Raw genomic sequence first — 15052 nt, 5'->3', positions numbered from 1 at the left:
AGAATTGGGGGCTCTTGGAAGTCCAACTGTCACAGAGAGTTTTCACATTTGTTAAGGCTATGATTCAAATTGCCAAATTTTCTGAATAATGTTTATTCCCACCCCACCCCCACTTCACAGTGTTCTTGTTTCCCCAGCTCTGTATATTATCATTATTCTTAATCTTTGCCAAAGATTACCGGCTTGGACCATTGGACAGGTGTGGCAATAAGAGAACAAATCTTGCGTTTCTTGATTAATATTAAGATTATTATGGTCTTTGGTAATTTTAAATTCTCCTTTGCAAAATATCTATCTATTAATATTTATTTGATTGTTTTTCCCTAGGGCTAATTTTCTGTTACTTGTTGCTTTGTAATCCTATTTTGAATGTCAAGAATATTAACTATTAATGGCCCACAGAGCAAGTACTTTCTCTTGATGTATTTTCTTTTCAACTGGGATCCAGTGCCTTGCACCATGCTAAAAAAAAAAAAAAAAAAGTTTAACTTTCAGAATCAGACCTACTAATTTTTATGGTTTCTTTATGTGTTGTTATTTTATGGCCTGACATGTTTTCCTGAGCTTTTAATTTCTAAAAAGAGAAGTAAAGGAATCTGTTGGGGTTTCCAGTTTCCATCTCAGGTGACTGACAGGGACTCTCAACTGAACTAATACTGTGCAAAGATGAAGTTTCTAATAACTCAGTGCCCATCAGACTTCTAATTGTACATAAACCGATGCTGAACCTAAGGTGTCCTGCCAGAGCAAAGAATGCATCTTTCCTTCAAATGGCTTGGCCAAGGGGAGTAGACCACATTGTTCAGTTAACGGTTCAGGACACAGCGTGTCAGCTTTATTTATTTTTTTCTTTTCTTGTCTTTGGGCTATCAAATTACAGCTCTGAGTATTTGAAAACAAACAGAAGGATGAGATCCGCTTTTTTCTAAAGCATTTAGTCTTGGTCTTCAGTTCATCCCCATCTCTAAGCACTAGTGCCATGTTATAGTCACTAGTTCCATTTTAATCTGGGACCTAACACTAGTCTTATTTAAAAAAAAAAAAACAGGAAAAAACAACACTTTGGATAACCAAGAAAGTATGCCTTTCAGGCAAGAGAACTTCTCCTTGTTGAATTAAAAAGATAACGATGAAATATTTCCTTGGCAGAAGCAAAATCATTTTATGATTTATCTGTTAAAAAGTAGCCTCAAATCCCTCCTCCATTTATAGAGAGTAAATCATAATATAAGGATCCAAGTAAGTTCCTTAAGGCTTTCTTGCAGTCTGGGCGTTAAATTTCCTTGTCTAGAAAATGAGAAAGTTAATCTAGTTGATCTCTGAGGTCCTACTCAAATCTAACACTCGGATGCTACTGGATGTTCAACTCAAGATTTTCTACTCACATCCTTTTTTGGCCTTTTCAAAGTCCCAGTCATAAGTCGTGCCTTCAGGTGACCCCTCTTTTAATTTCCAGATTCCTGCTAGGCATTCTTGTAAAACACGTCATTATTATTTGAAAGTCAATGGATCCAAAAGAGTACCCTTGCCATCCCTCTCAAACTTCTTGGTTTGCATATTCCTGGGATCGATACCACTCTCCTTCTTAGTATGCGGACATGAAATACAAGCTCTTTTTTCATCATCTTTCTCTTCCCCCTCATTTAATCAGTATCCAAGGCCAGAATATGTGTCTGCTGCAATATTTGTCTTCTTGACCTTCTTTCAATTCTTACCAACGTATTAGTTCAGGCTCCTAGTATGTCATTTCAGGACCCAGTGTTGAAAAATATTTCTCTTCTTTATTTTTCATGATACGAGTTATCCAAAACACTGCAGCCAGGTTGATGTTCCTACAGCTCTTGTCTTATGAATGAAGAACAAACTACATTGCCTGGCAACGCAGCCCTTCTACAACACGCCCAGCCTGGCTTTCCAGCCTTTCCCCTCTATTCATGCTCAGTGCCTTAGCCACCCAGGATACTTGCTGTTTCCTGAACACTTCCTGAATGTTTTGCTGAATGTTTTGCTATGTCCTTGCCTTTTTCGTCAGGTTTTTTTTTTTTTTTTTTTTTTTGCGGAACGCGGGCCTCTCACTGTTGTGGCCTTTCCCTTTGCGGAGCACAGGCTCCGGACGCGCAGGCTTAGCGGCCATGATTCACGGGCCCAGCCGCTCCGCGGCATGTGGGATCCTCCCGGACCGGGGCACGAACCCGCGTCCCCTGCATCGGCAGGCGGACCCTCAACCACTGCGCCACGAGGGAAGCCCAGTAAATCTTTTTTTAAAAAAATATTTATTTATTTATTGGCTGCATCAGGTCTTAGCTGTGGCATGCGGGATCTTCGATGGAGCATGCGGGATCTCTAGTTGTGGCTTGTGGGCTCAGTAGTTGTGGCTCGCGGGCTTAGTTGCTCCGCGGCATGTGCGATCCTCCCGGACCGGGGCACGAACCCGCGTCCCCCGCATTGGCAGGCAGACTCTCAACCACTGCACCACCAGGGAAGCCCTTTCGTCAGGTTTTGAATTCTTACTTTCAGTGTTTAAAATTTCTGTAAATGTTTGAGGTATCTACTTAAGCTAAAACAAGAAGACAATAATAAGTAATCATTTAAAATCTTTATCCTCATTCCAAAAAAAGCTCAGTATTTCTTTTTTCTTGGGGCCAAAAAATATATCACATATCAGTGAAATACAGCAGAATTTTAAAATAAACTGTGCAGGGACTTCCCTGGCAGTCCAGTGGTTAAGACTCCACGCTTCCACTGCAGGGGGTGCAGCTTCAATCCCTGGTCAGGGAACTAAGATCCCACAGGCTGCACAGTACGGCCAAAAAAAATTTTTTTTAATTTTTTTAAAATCTAAAAACAGCTTTTTAAAATGTCTGTGCAGAAGACACTGAGGGTTGAGTGTGTGAGAGTTGGAGGAACTCTTGATATTCCTCTACTCCAGTCTCCCACTGGAAAAGATCAGAGAAGTGAGGCATCTCACAAAGGTCACACAGCTGCTCAGGACCAAATCCTGGACCAAAGATTTGGACGGTTTTTTTATAGTTCAAGAAACTATCAAAACTTACCTTTTCAGAGGACCTGACCCATCATCCCCTCAACAATTAGGTATTTAGTGCCTGCAATGGGTGGTGTGCTGGGTCCTGAGAATATAGAAGTGAAATGCTTTCCAGAAACACAGTTGAGGAGGAGGATATATATGTGGACAGGTACATGTACTAAAGCTGACAGGTGCTGTGGTAGAAGCCGTGCATTGTTCAGACAAGAAGGAGGTGGTAGTCAGCTCTACCTAATGTGACGGGGTGAAGCGGGAGGATTTCATAGGTAAGATAACCCCTCAGGCTTAATAAAGAAAGAAAAGTTGTATACATCAGGGTAGGCCAGCAAGGAGCCAACACAACCAAAGCGTGAATTAGATGAAAGTATCTGGGGAAAATGCAAACAATTTAGAGAGTCTGGAAGTTCAGGTAAAAGATAAGGCATATCAAAATTAAATTGGAAAGCGAGGCAAGCTCTAAATTATAAAGGGACTTGTAATACCTTACAAAGGCGTTTGGAATAATTATGATCGTTACTACCATTTTTTACTAATAATTATCAATTTCTCATTATAATTGATGGGTTCTGTTTATTGATCACTTGCTACGATCACTGTGATAAGGAAACTGAGAATCAAAGATTAGCTTTCTTGCCTAAAGCAATATAGCTCTTAAGTATCGGAGCCAATATTTGAATAAGGTCCTCCTGGTTTCAAAGCTGAACACGGATGGATGACACTGTAATCCATCTTTAATCTGGGGACGATATGGACCATCAGAGCATTTGAAACAAAGAAGACATATGAATGGATTCTTGGAATAGTCTGCCAGCCATGTAGAGTGGCACTGTCCAATCCAGTAATCACTACATATATTGAAAATCAAATAATAATTTCATACGTAAAAGCTCAGGTCCTCCGTTAGTGCTCAGCCACGTGTAACTAATGGCGAGTGGACTGGATGGAGCAGGATAAACATTCCTGTCGCCACAGAAAGTCTTTCTGGACAGCACTGATACGGAGGATGCGCTGGAGCTTTGTGAGATGGGGAAAGGAAGAGCAGGGGACCACTAGCCAGCACAGGTGAGAAGGGATCGGAGAAAAGATGCAGGCACAAATTAGTAGAGACTTGAGCCAATGACTCTCAAAGCGTGATTTGCACAGTCCCACCCCCTCAACCAGCAGCATCGGATCTCTGGGAACTTGTTAGAAATGCAAATTCTCGGCACACCCTGGACGCACTGGATCAGAAACTCTGAGAATGACGCCCAGCCTTCTAGGCTGTGACAAGTCCTTCAGGGAACTCTGATGCTCACCCAAGGGTGAAGACCGTTGATTGAGAGGAAGGGACAGATCTGAAAAGTATGTACAGAAATACGAGAAACTCGGTAGCCAAGCGTGGGGTATACAGAGGAAGAACGAATTTAGGCTAACTCAGGTGGGTGGGTGAGGATAGATGGAGAAACATATTCAAGGGGAAAAGATAAGGAGTTTGAGTTTGAGCTCCTGAGGGATGCTCATTTATTGTGATCCAGTTGGGAGTATCAGTCTAGAAATCAGGAGAGAGTTCTGGAATGGAGATACAAATTTAGAGTCATCAGAATTTCGGTGGTACATTAGCCAGGAATGGATGGCTGAATAGCTCTACAAAAACAGCATTTCTATATGTGTCTGTAAATTCTGAGGGCGTATCTAGATTTGGGTGCAATTCTCCACACGCTGGTTCCTTTTTTCTCCTATTCAAGGAAGCATCTCAAAATACAAATTTGGTCTGTTAGATGTGAGTATATTCTATTTTTAAAAAATAAATAGGGACTTCCCTGGCAGTCCAGTGGTTAAGACTTTGCCTTCCAATGCAGGGGGTGCGGGTTCGATCCCTGGTCGGGGAGCTAAGATCCCACATATCTGGTGGCCAAAAAACCAAACATAAAACAGAAGCAATTTGTAACAAATTCAATAAAGACTTTTAAAGTGGTCCACATCAAAAAAACCTTAATAAATAAATAACCTTCATTGTTATTCTGAGTAATAGTATGTATAACGTGTCGCGTGTGTACGGTGAAAAGGGACAGGTGTCAGGGCCCAGTCCCTTTCTCTCTGATTCTGGAGTGCGGGCTGCAGCAGGGGAACCGGCAAGAGGGGAGAAGAGATGGTCAGAGAAGTAACAGGATGGTGTCCCCAAAGTCGACAGAGAGCATTTCCAAGAGGAAGCAAAGAGCACTGCCGTATCCCAGAGGCCAGAAAGATGAAACGCTCGACTTTGCTCTTAGGTGGCCATCGCGGAACCTTTCAAAGTCATTTCTGTAGAGCAACTGGGGACACTTTGGCAAATCAACTAAGAAGAATGAAAAGGTTAAAACAAAAATAGGTGAGGAAATGGCGCAGCAAGGGTAAATTTCTATTTTGCACTGTTCTTTGGTTACAGAAGGGTCCCCTTACATTCGCAGTACCTTACAGAGTTTTCAGTGAAAGCAGTTCTAATTTTTATACTTTCCCCAGGGCCCTGGAAAGCATGGCACGCAAAGGCTAGCATACTCTAAGATCATTCCACCTGCTGATAGGGATCCACTGATGCCAGACAACCAGTGAGCTCACCTTCGTCCTCCCTTCACCTGGGGTGGGTTCCTTTCTGGGATTCCTCTTATCCTGCCCGTCTTCTTGTCCTGCCCCACATACCCTGATGACATGTCTGAATGCTTAGAGCAAATATAGCTCAGGCTTTAAAGCTTGGACCTTCTCTACAAAAATACCATGTGTATAGTTCCTTACAGCTGAGTTGGCCCAAATGAATTCCCACAGCCCTCCAATGAAGTAGGTAGGAAAGTATTATGGTGCTTATTTTGCAGATGAAACTCGAGGTCCTGTGATTTGTCCAATATCTCCCTGTTCTTCATCACAATGCAACAATCCTATTTTATTTGTTTTATTAATGTATTCATTCCACATTTTCCATGAAGGACTCCAGGTAGGAGTCTGAAAAATAATAAGAGTAGAATGTCAAGACTAGGTGATGAAAGAACGTAGATATTCAGTTGTTAAATCTCTACATAATTGGCACAGCTCAGGTTTAAATTTAGCTCTGAGTTTTTGGCAACAAAACAAAAAGCCGGACACTGTCAATTACACAGTTCCTATTTTCATAAAGGAATAAGAGTGCCAGTTTCTCAGAGGGGCCAAAGTACCTCCTTGCCTAAGTTCTCAACGGAACTTCAGACCCACATCTTCACATAGAGGGCATTTCTGTAAACAAAGGTAGTGGAACATTTCATACGGCGGCTTCTCATGACATCCTTCAGCAAAACTTCGTTTAAAACATTAAGTGAAAACCTGACTTTTCAACACAAGCAAACATACTAATTTATTGATCACTGACAGGCAGTTACCATAAGGATATAAAACCTTACATCTTGGACAGGATCTCGTTTTCACAATTACAACTAAATGCTACCCACTAATTAGCATGTATTAGCAGAATATGCTCTCCCCTCATTAGAGCCAAAAATCAGGTAGCCTTGCTAAGGTCCACACACTCGTATACACACTACACACACACACACACACACACACACACACACACACACACACGCACACTACCATCTTAAGAAAAAAAGGGTATAATTTTTTTTAGAAGATGAAACTAAAGCATCCTTGGGGTTTTAGGAAATGCTAATTTGCTTCAGTGAAATGTCGTCTATTATTCTGAGATGTTCCTGGAATAACTATACATCAAGGTGACTGGAACATAGGCAAAATTTTTTTGGCATTTAAGTTATAATTAGAGCAGATGCTGAGTAACCGTCTCCCCTGACTCGCAGGCACTGATGATCGCTAACATTTTTAATGACTCACAAGTCCCCCCTGGATGCTAAAAAGGCTCCACCAGCACGGCCCCTTCCCTCTCACAAGGGGCCGACTGAGCCGTGCGTTTAGTGCTGTCGCTGTGTCTCGTTAGGTGATCGGTACATGGACATCCAGTCACCGCATTACGTCAGAGCTCCCAGGGCACACTTGTTCTTCTAGAGCCGAGTGTGTGTGTGAGGAAACCAGCCTGTTAAAATGCACTTTATGATACGTGCTGGCCCCAGAGCTCTGAGCAAGGCACTGGTCCAGAACGTTAAAGAAACAAGCCGTTCTCTCTGTCTTCAAAGATTTCAAAATCCGGTCAGGGAAACAAAATATACACACACAAGTTATACAAGTCAAAACAATAACCTAAGAACCTATAACACATGCAAAATAATATAATAAGTAATCAATCACACACAACAGTACACAGATACACAGTAGGTAAAGGACCATGACTATTGACAAGAGGAAGAGTAACATACTGTCCTCTGTTCCCAGCAGCTGTGGGGTACCCAGACACAGAGAGCAACATTCCTAGAATTACAGTCATGCTACGTCTAATGCCCCCAGAGACGTGGGCGGCTGAGCTTAATTGCGCTAGGCACGGAGAAATCCCATACTTGACGGTACGGTTTGTCGTGTGTCAGACCAGTGATTCAGAAATGTTAATGAGCTCTGATTTCACTTACAGTGGTTTTCTTTAAAAAGGAGACTTCAAGACCACTTTTGTATATTCTGATTCTGTGGCTAGGGCAGAGAGCCTGGGAAAGTGCATTTCCACAAGTCTCCCAAGGATAGAGTGAGTTCAAGGACCCCAGTGTGAGGACCACAGCCAAAGGCTTTCACTCAAGACCAGGCCACCTGTGACCTAAAAGGGAAGTCAGTAACGGATCTGCCTGACCACCATCAATAAGAGGTACAGAGAAAGGGACTGGAATTCTGGAGTGATCCATCCAAAGATCAAAATTGCACTCAAAGCAAGAAACAGGTAGCATTTTAACTGGTGAAATTTCATGTTAGAAATTATAAGCACATATACAAACCTAACATACAGAAGTATTATTCTATGATTCATTTAGTAACCAGTAGATTTTACTGGATGATTATATGTTGGCTTTGTAAAAACAAAAAAAAAATTCAATTAAATTCTTTGAATTTAGAAAGGAGTACAATGTAAATTCAAAGGGTTACAATAAAACGAAATCGTTTGCATTAAATTTGCTACCTAATAATTTTCACTGAATGTATTTTGGTTTTATATGTTGGCTTTGTAAAAAAAAAAAAAAAAAAAAAAAAATTCAATTAAATTCTTTGAATTTAGAAAGGAGTACAATGTAAATTCAAAGGGTTACAATAAAACGAAATCGTTTGCATTAAATTTGCTACCTAATAATTTTCACTGAATGTATTTTGGTTTCCAGAAAAGAATTTTTTATTCATCTCTATTTAATGGGCCTCAATTAGATGTATTTGTTCTCTCAGATTAAATACTGTAGTAACATTCTGTGAAACCTCATGCCAGGCTATTATTAATTATGTTTTTTTAAAAAAAAAAAAAAAACCTTTGCAGATATGAGATCTTCTTTCCACAGGCATTTTGCAAATGAATCATTATTAGCCCTGTTGAAAAGAAACTCAGAAAATATGAAGAATTTACTCACTTTCTCAAAGCAAATGAACATGAGTGAGAATTGACTGTGAAATCATTTACTGAGATGGCAACAGACATTCATCACACGCTCTCGAGGCACAGCTGGGGACGAACTGGGCGCATGGTTAGGACCCCGAACCGTGGCCACTCACCTGATCACTCTTTTTAGGCTGTATCTTTCCCTCCAGAATCATCCCTCCTTATTAAATTTCCATAATTTCAAGTACAAATTTGTTCAAATACAATTTTATTCTAAGAAACAGAATAGCCTTAGAATGACTTTGCAACCATTATTTGGGAAACGAAAAAAAACAGAAACAAAAGACAAAAACTGACTGTCAAAGAATTCTAAATATAAGCAAACAAGTGAAGCCAGCAAGACGCAAGGTAATACTCAGAGAGTGGTACGGAACATTAACTTAGTCCAGAAACGGGGTTTTTGTTGCAAGCAGTAGCAGGAAAGGGTTCTGTAAAATAGATGGAGCCAAATTGTGGAGGACTTGAAAAATGAATAAACAACAAGATCCTGGACTTCCCTGGAGGTCTAGTGGTTAAGACTGTGCACTTCCACTGTAGGGGGCATGGGTTCGATCCCTGGTCTGGGAACTAAGATCCCGCATGCTATGCGGCACGGCCAGAAACAAACAAACAAACAACAACAAGGTCCTACCGTGTAGCACAGGGAACTGTATTCAATATCCTATGATAAACCATAATGGAAAAGAATGTGAAAAAGAATGCATATATATATATATATATATATATGTACAACAGAGTCACTTTGCTGTACAGCAGTAATTAACACAACATTGTAATTCAACTATACGTCAATAAAAAATAAATAAGTAAATTTTAAAAAGCCTAGCTGATCCCTTCACTCCTGCATTGTCAGTGGAGGCCAGGTGGAAACTCCTGGAAACTAAACAACACACTTCAAAATGGGTCAAAGATGAAGTCTCCAGGGAAAGTCTTAAAAATGCATTGGCTGAACTTCTGAACAAGGAGCAGACTTTCCGAGCGAGTTAGAAATCCCCAGAGGGAGGAGAGCCCCAAGATCAAGCAGAGGTTTGATACGCTTCTTGGAAAGAGAGGCAGCCTGGGTGCCCCGGGAGCAGAGCCCGTGGAAGAGCAGGAAGATGAGACAGCTGGCTGGCATCTGAAAGGGAGGACATCTCGAGAGGGTAATCAATGCACTCGGGGGAACGGACAACGTGGCAAAACTCTAGGAAGCAGCGTAAGTGTTGATCATTGCAGGTTGGGGCTGGAAGATCAAGTACTTGATCTTCCAGGGAGAAACGAGACACACTGGAATTGATACACAAATCAAAGCTGCAAAGAGAAGGCGAAGAGCACATACACTGAGGAGACAGCAACAGCAGATGACAAAAGTTTTAGTTAAAAAAAATGTTGAAACACACAACTAGGAGAGACCTGGCAAGTTTATTGGCAGAAGGAAAGGCATCTGGAAAGAAAGGTTGAAGATGGTTGTGGGAGAGAGGATGCGATTAAAAATGTGGAAGAAAAAAACAACCCAGCGTTTGTGAAAAGGAATAAATTAACCTTACAAGTAAGGGTGTATCTTCCCAAGAAGGAGAAAGAAAAGATAGGAAGGAGGTGAGATCTTTTGCGGTCGCGAGGATGGAAAACAAAGATCTCCTTGGACCATTTTCCTCACTGCCTGGGAACTGGGGCTTGGGGAGAGGAGAGCTCAGGACATGGGTCTTCAAAGTGGGATCCCAGGAACCCTGGGAACATGAGACATGGATGTTTGAAGGAAACTGATTCTGGATCCTCCAATTCCTCGTGACTTGCTAGAGAAAGTCCTTGTGCGGCTATTCTCTCCTCACTCCCCTTACAGCCCTCCATCCTTCCCTTCCTCAAAGGTAGGCAAACCTCTCATTCACCCCATACATTGCCCGGGTGTGAAAACTCAAGTGCACAAAAAAAAAAAAAAAAAAAAAGAAAAAAGTCAACCGTTCCCTTCATTAAGTAACTGGATACCCATTCCTATCCGTCTAATTTAGAGATGCCTTTCCAATAAAATGTTTGATTAATAAATATTTCTTAAACTCTGCCATACATTGAGGATGTTTTGTGCAGCTCTGTGCTTATGATAATTTTCATGATAACCCTCTCCAGAAAAAAAAAAATGTTTTAACAGAGTCTTTTAGTCGTAGTAAATAAAAATTAACAAATAAATAAGATAGCTGTGTATTTTGTTGTACAGAGGTCTGATAGAGTGATGATGACATTAAGCGTCAAAAGTACATCAGGACAAAATTTGGAGGAAGCAGAATGCAATATGAGCTCAAGAAATAAAAGGAATTATGTGAAATCTTCATCTGTTAAAAAGGCTTTGTAGGTGTGTTTTTAACGGGCAGCACACTCATCTTAAACGGATAATGCCAGGTGTCAGATTACCATGGTATTTCTGTCACACTGGATTCATTTAAGGGAGCCAGGCAACCCTTCTATTTTAAAATGTCAACATTTCAATAAGCCAGGAAGTACATTTTTTTAACTATTTAAACTTTTGCTGCAAACTTCTGTATGTCCACTTCAAAATGTGTGAAGGTATACACAGACTCTCAAAATTATTTTGAAAATTATTTTAGGAGGTACACCAGAAACAAAAAGATATGAAGGATGGGATTGAGGAGCAGAAATGCACACCCAGTTGACATTAACATGAATGCGTAGGAGAGCAGGCGCGCAAAGTCCCAGCATCTTCTTTGGCAATAATCTGTAGCCCAGAAGCAAAAATTAAGAATGAATGACATGAAATGTTAGAAAATTGGGTACAATAAGATGCTAGGAAAGCCTTGTGTAATGAAGACACGTTAAAATGGCTCACCAGGGTATCCAGATTGGACAGGGAAGTAAATGAGACAGCAAGCGGGTTACTGAATAGTGAAGGTTGGTTGGCTCCTGAAGGCTGAATTAGGATGTAGAAAGGGAAAGAGAGAGGGTCATGCGAACTCCCAGCTTTTGAAAGCAGAGAGGTAGAGTGTAACAGTAAGTTGTTACTTTGTGGCTATAATGAGATGAAGATTTCACAACAAGAAGTCAAGGAATCATGAAGTTAAAGGCAGGAACAAAAGGCCCGCACAGCTATTGAAATACATTGAAAGGGCTAGAGGTGCTGTCAGGGAACAAGGTAAGGCAGATGTCAGGGAGGGATGGATAAAGTTACGGAAGGATGCTGTGATTAAACAGTATGGACTTTAAGAAAGTCCAAAGAAGGAGTTGCATGTTCCAGCAGTGACACGGGGACTTGTACAGAAGATGCAAAACCGTCACACGCCAGCTTGCAGAAGTGGAACTTTATTTTCCACATCTTAACTTGCCCAGGAGCACTGATTTACATTAAGGACAAGGGAAAAGAGAAATAAGAAATCTTTGCCCTAGTCTTTCACGGCAACTCAGTTCCTCCTATTTTACGTCTTGGTCTATTGGGGATAACTATTAGGTCAAACTCAGGCTTCTCCCAGGAGGTGATCTCAGTTTCTACGGTCAATACCTAGAGGTGTGCAGGTATCAAGGAAGAGGCTTCTGTTCAGGTGGTTAATTACAGAGTCTCTCTCCACTTCACCTCTAAGCATTAGCTATTAATTGATCCAAGCCTGGAGCCTGAGTGGCTCTCCCTACAGACAGCTTCTGCGGCTCACACAAGCCCCCATCCAGAGGCTGAAGAACTGGCCAGGCGCACCCCACGTGGCTCTCATGGGACACCACCTCTTCCCCTATTTCTAGGCAGAAAGCCAAGCACTATTCCCTTTTGGGTGTCCTGGGGGTCTTCCCCTGCCTTGTCACGTGCTTCCATCTTCCCTCTTTGTGGTTGAAAATCCATAGGCTCCTCTGAGCCAAAGGCCCTTGAGAATCCACATTAAACCATTTCTCTCTCGCATACCATCTTGCAGCTGAAAATCAGATTTCCCATTCCTTATTCAGGAATCCACAGCCCAGAATCTCTTGGTGTAAAGCCAAGCTCTCCCCTGAGAACGGTGCACATAGAAAGCTCTGCTGCCTGATGGCAGACTGAAAATTAGCCCTGCAATGCCAAGGGAACAGCACTTCTCCTGTCTCTGAATGCTGCCATGCTACTTTCGAAGAGGAGGTCGCTGCAGGAAGCACGAGGGGGCCTCCAGAGGAGAAGTGCACTTCCTTGGGAGTCCTGATCCAGGCGTATGAGTGCTGGGGAGCAAAGCAGGGGAAAGACAGGGCCCTGATGAACTTGCCAAGCCCTTTCTCCTGGGTGTAGTGTATTGTGACCAACTGGGCGCCCAAGGGGGCCTCCTCACAGGCGTCCAAAGGGGACTCAAATCTAACAAGCACGGAATTGAACTCGTCTTTCTCTCAAAACTGTGTCTTCGACACCAAAGGCATGACCTCTGAAAGAAATAATTGATAAGTTGGACTTCACTAGAATTTAAAACTTCTGCTCTGTGAAAAACAATGTCAAGAGAATGAGAAGACAAGCCACAGACTAGGAGAAAACATTTGGAAAAGACACGTATCGATAAAGGACTGCTATCCAAAATATGCAGAGAAATCTTAAAACTCAAAAATAAGACAACAGGGCTTCCCTGGTGGCACAGTGGTTGAGAGTCCGCCCGCCGATGCAGGGGACGCGGGTTCGCGCCCCGGTCCGGGAAGATCCCACGTGCCGCGGACCGGCTGGGCCTGTGAGCCATGGCCGCTGAGCCTGCGCGTCCGGAGCTTGTGCTCCGCAACGGGAGAGGCCACAGCAGTGAGAGGCCCGTGTACCACAAAAAAAAAAAAAAAAAAAGACAACAAACAACCTGACTAAAAATAGGCAAAAGACTTTAAAAGACACTTCACCAAAGAAAATATACAGATGGCAAATAAGCATATGAAAAGATACTCCGCATCATATATCATCAGGGAGACGCAAATTAAATTAATGATGAGATACCAGTACACCCCTATTAGAATGGCCAAAATCCTAGACACTGACAGCACCAAATGCTGGTGAGGACGTAGAGCAACAGGAACTCTCAGTCACTGCTGGTGGGAACACAACATGGTCCAGCACTGTGGAAGACAGTTTGCCAGTTTCTCACAAATATCTTACTACACCAGCCAGAAATCACACTCCTTGATATTGACCCAAATGAGTTGACAACCTTATGTCTGCACAAAAACCTGCACACAAATGTTTACAACAGCCTTATTCATAATTGCCAAAACTTGGAAACAACCAACATGTCCTTCAGCAGGTGAATGGATGAATAAATGGTTAGTACATCCAGGCAATGGAATATTACTCAGTGCTAAAAAGAAATGAGCTATCAAGCCATGAAAAGACACGGAGGAACCTTAAATGCATATCACTCAGAGAAAGGAGCCAATCTGGAAAGGCTCCGTACTATGTGATTCCAACTATATGGCATTCTGGAAAAGGCAAAACTATGCAGACAATAAAAAGATCAGTAGTTGGGGGAGAGAGATAAAGAGTTGGAGCACAAAGAATTTTTTAGGAGAGTGAAGCTGTTCTGTATGATACTTCAGTGGTGGATACGTGTCATTATACATTTGTCCAAACCCATAGAATATAAGCCACCAAAAGCGAACCCTAGTAAACCATAGACTTTGGTTGATAACGAGGTGTCAGTTCATCAACTGCGACAAACGTGCTGCCGTGCTGAGGGCTGTGGATAGTGGGGGAGGAAGGGCATGTAGATGGGAAATCTCTGTACTTTCCTCTCTATTTTGCTTTGAACCTAAGGCTGATCTTTAAAAGTTTGTTTATTAATTTAAAAAAGAAAAACTGTCTTCCTCCATTATCACCTATGTAGGTAAATGCCCCGTTGTCCGCTCAGTTTCCCAAGCCAAAAATACAGGCAATGTACCTGACTCCTCTCTCTCTCTCTCTCTCTCTTTCTCTCTTTCTCTCTCTCTCTCCCTCTCTCTCTCTCCCTCTCTCTCTTTCTCTCTCTCCCTCTCTCTCACTCTCTCTCTCTCTCTCTCTCTCTCTCATCTTTACGCCTGCATGTGGCTGTCCTGTGTGTGGAGATGCCCGAATCATCAGAGTCTGGTTCTCCTCTCCCCATCCCCTCCCCTCCCTTCTCTTTCTCTCTTTCTCTCTCTCTCTCCCTCTCTCTCTCTCCCTCTCTCTCTTTCTCTCTCTCCCTCTCTCTCACTCTCTCTCTCTCTCTCTCTCTCTCTCATCTTTCGAACAACGAATTAATCACCAAGAGCATCAGTTCATGTTCAGCATCTCTGGAATCGGTCACCTTCTCTCCACCCTTCTGCCTTTATTCTAGCTTGTAATTCTTCTCTTGCCTGGATTACTGAACCATCTTCTTAAATGTTCTTGTTCCACTTTATCACTCTTCAGAGGAAGTCTTTCCAAAGCCTGAACGTAGTCATGTCACAGCACTACGTGCAGCCCTCCACTGGCTCCCCGTTACTCCCTGGGTAAAGGCTGAGCAGCAGGGCTTACTACACCCTCCAACCTTGGTCCGAACCCCTGGCCTCAGGACTCTCCTGCGCCCTGTGATCTGGCCACA

The 15052-nt window shown here is 42.4% G+C and overlaps 1 protein-coding gene across 1 annotated transcript in view; it reads left to right on the top strand.

Moving 5' to 3' along the window:
* The window catches only part of XKR4 (XK related 4), a 371061-nt gene that overhangs the window by 323316 nt on the left and 32693 nt on the right, over nucleotides 1-15052 (top strand). The gene's annotated exons all lie outside the window — the stretch shown is intronic.

This window comes from Physeter macrocephalus, chromosome 15 (genome assembly GCF_002837175.3).
Source record: "Physeter macrocephalus isolate SW-GA chromosome 15, ASM283717v5, whole genome shotgun sequence".
NCBI classification, from domain to species: domain Eukaryota; kingdom Metazoa; phylum Chordata; class Mammalia; order Artiodactyla; family Physeteridae; genus Physeter; species Physeter macrocephalus.
Note: the sequence above shows the minus strand (reverse complement) of the source record. Positions and strands in the feature narration are given on the sequence as shown.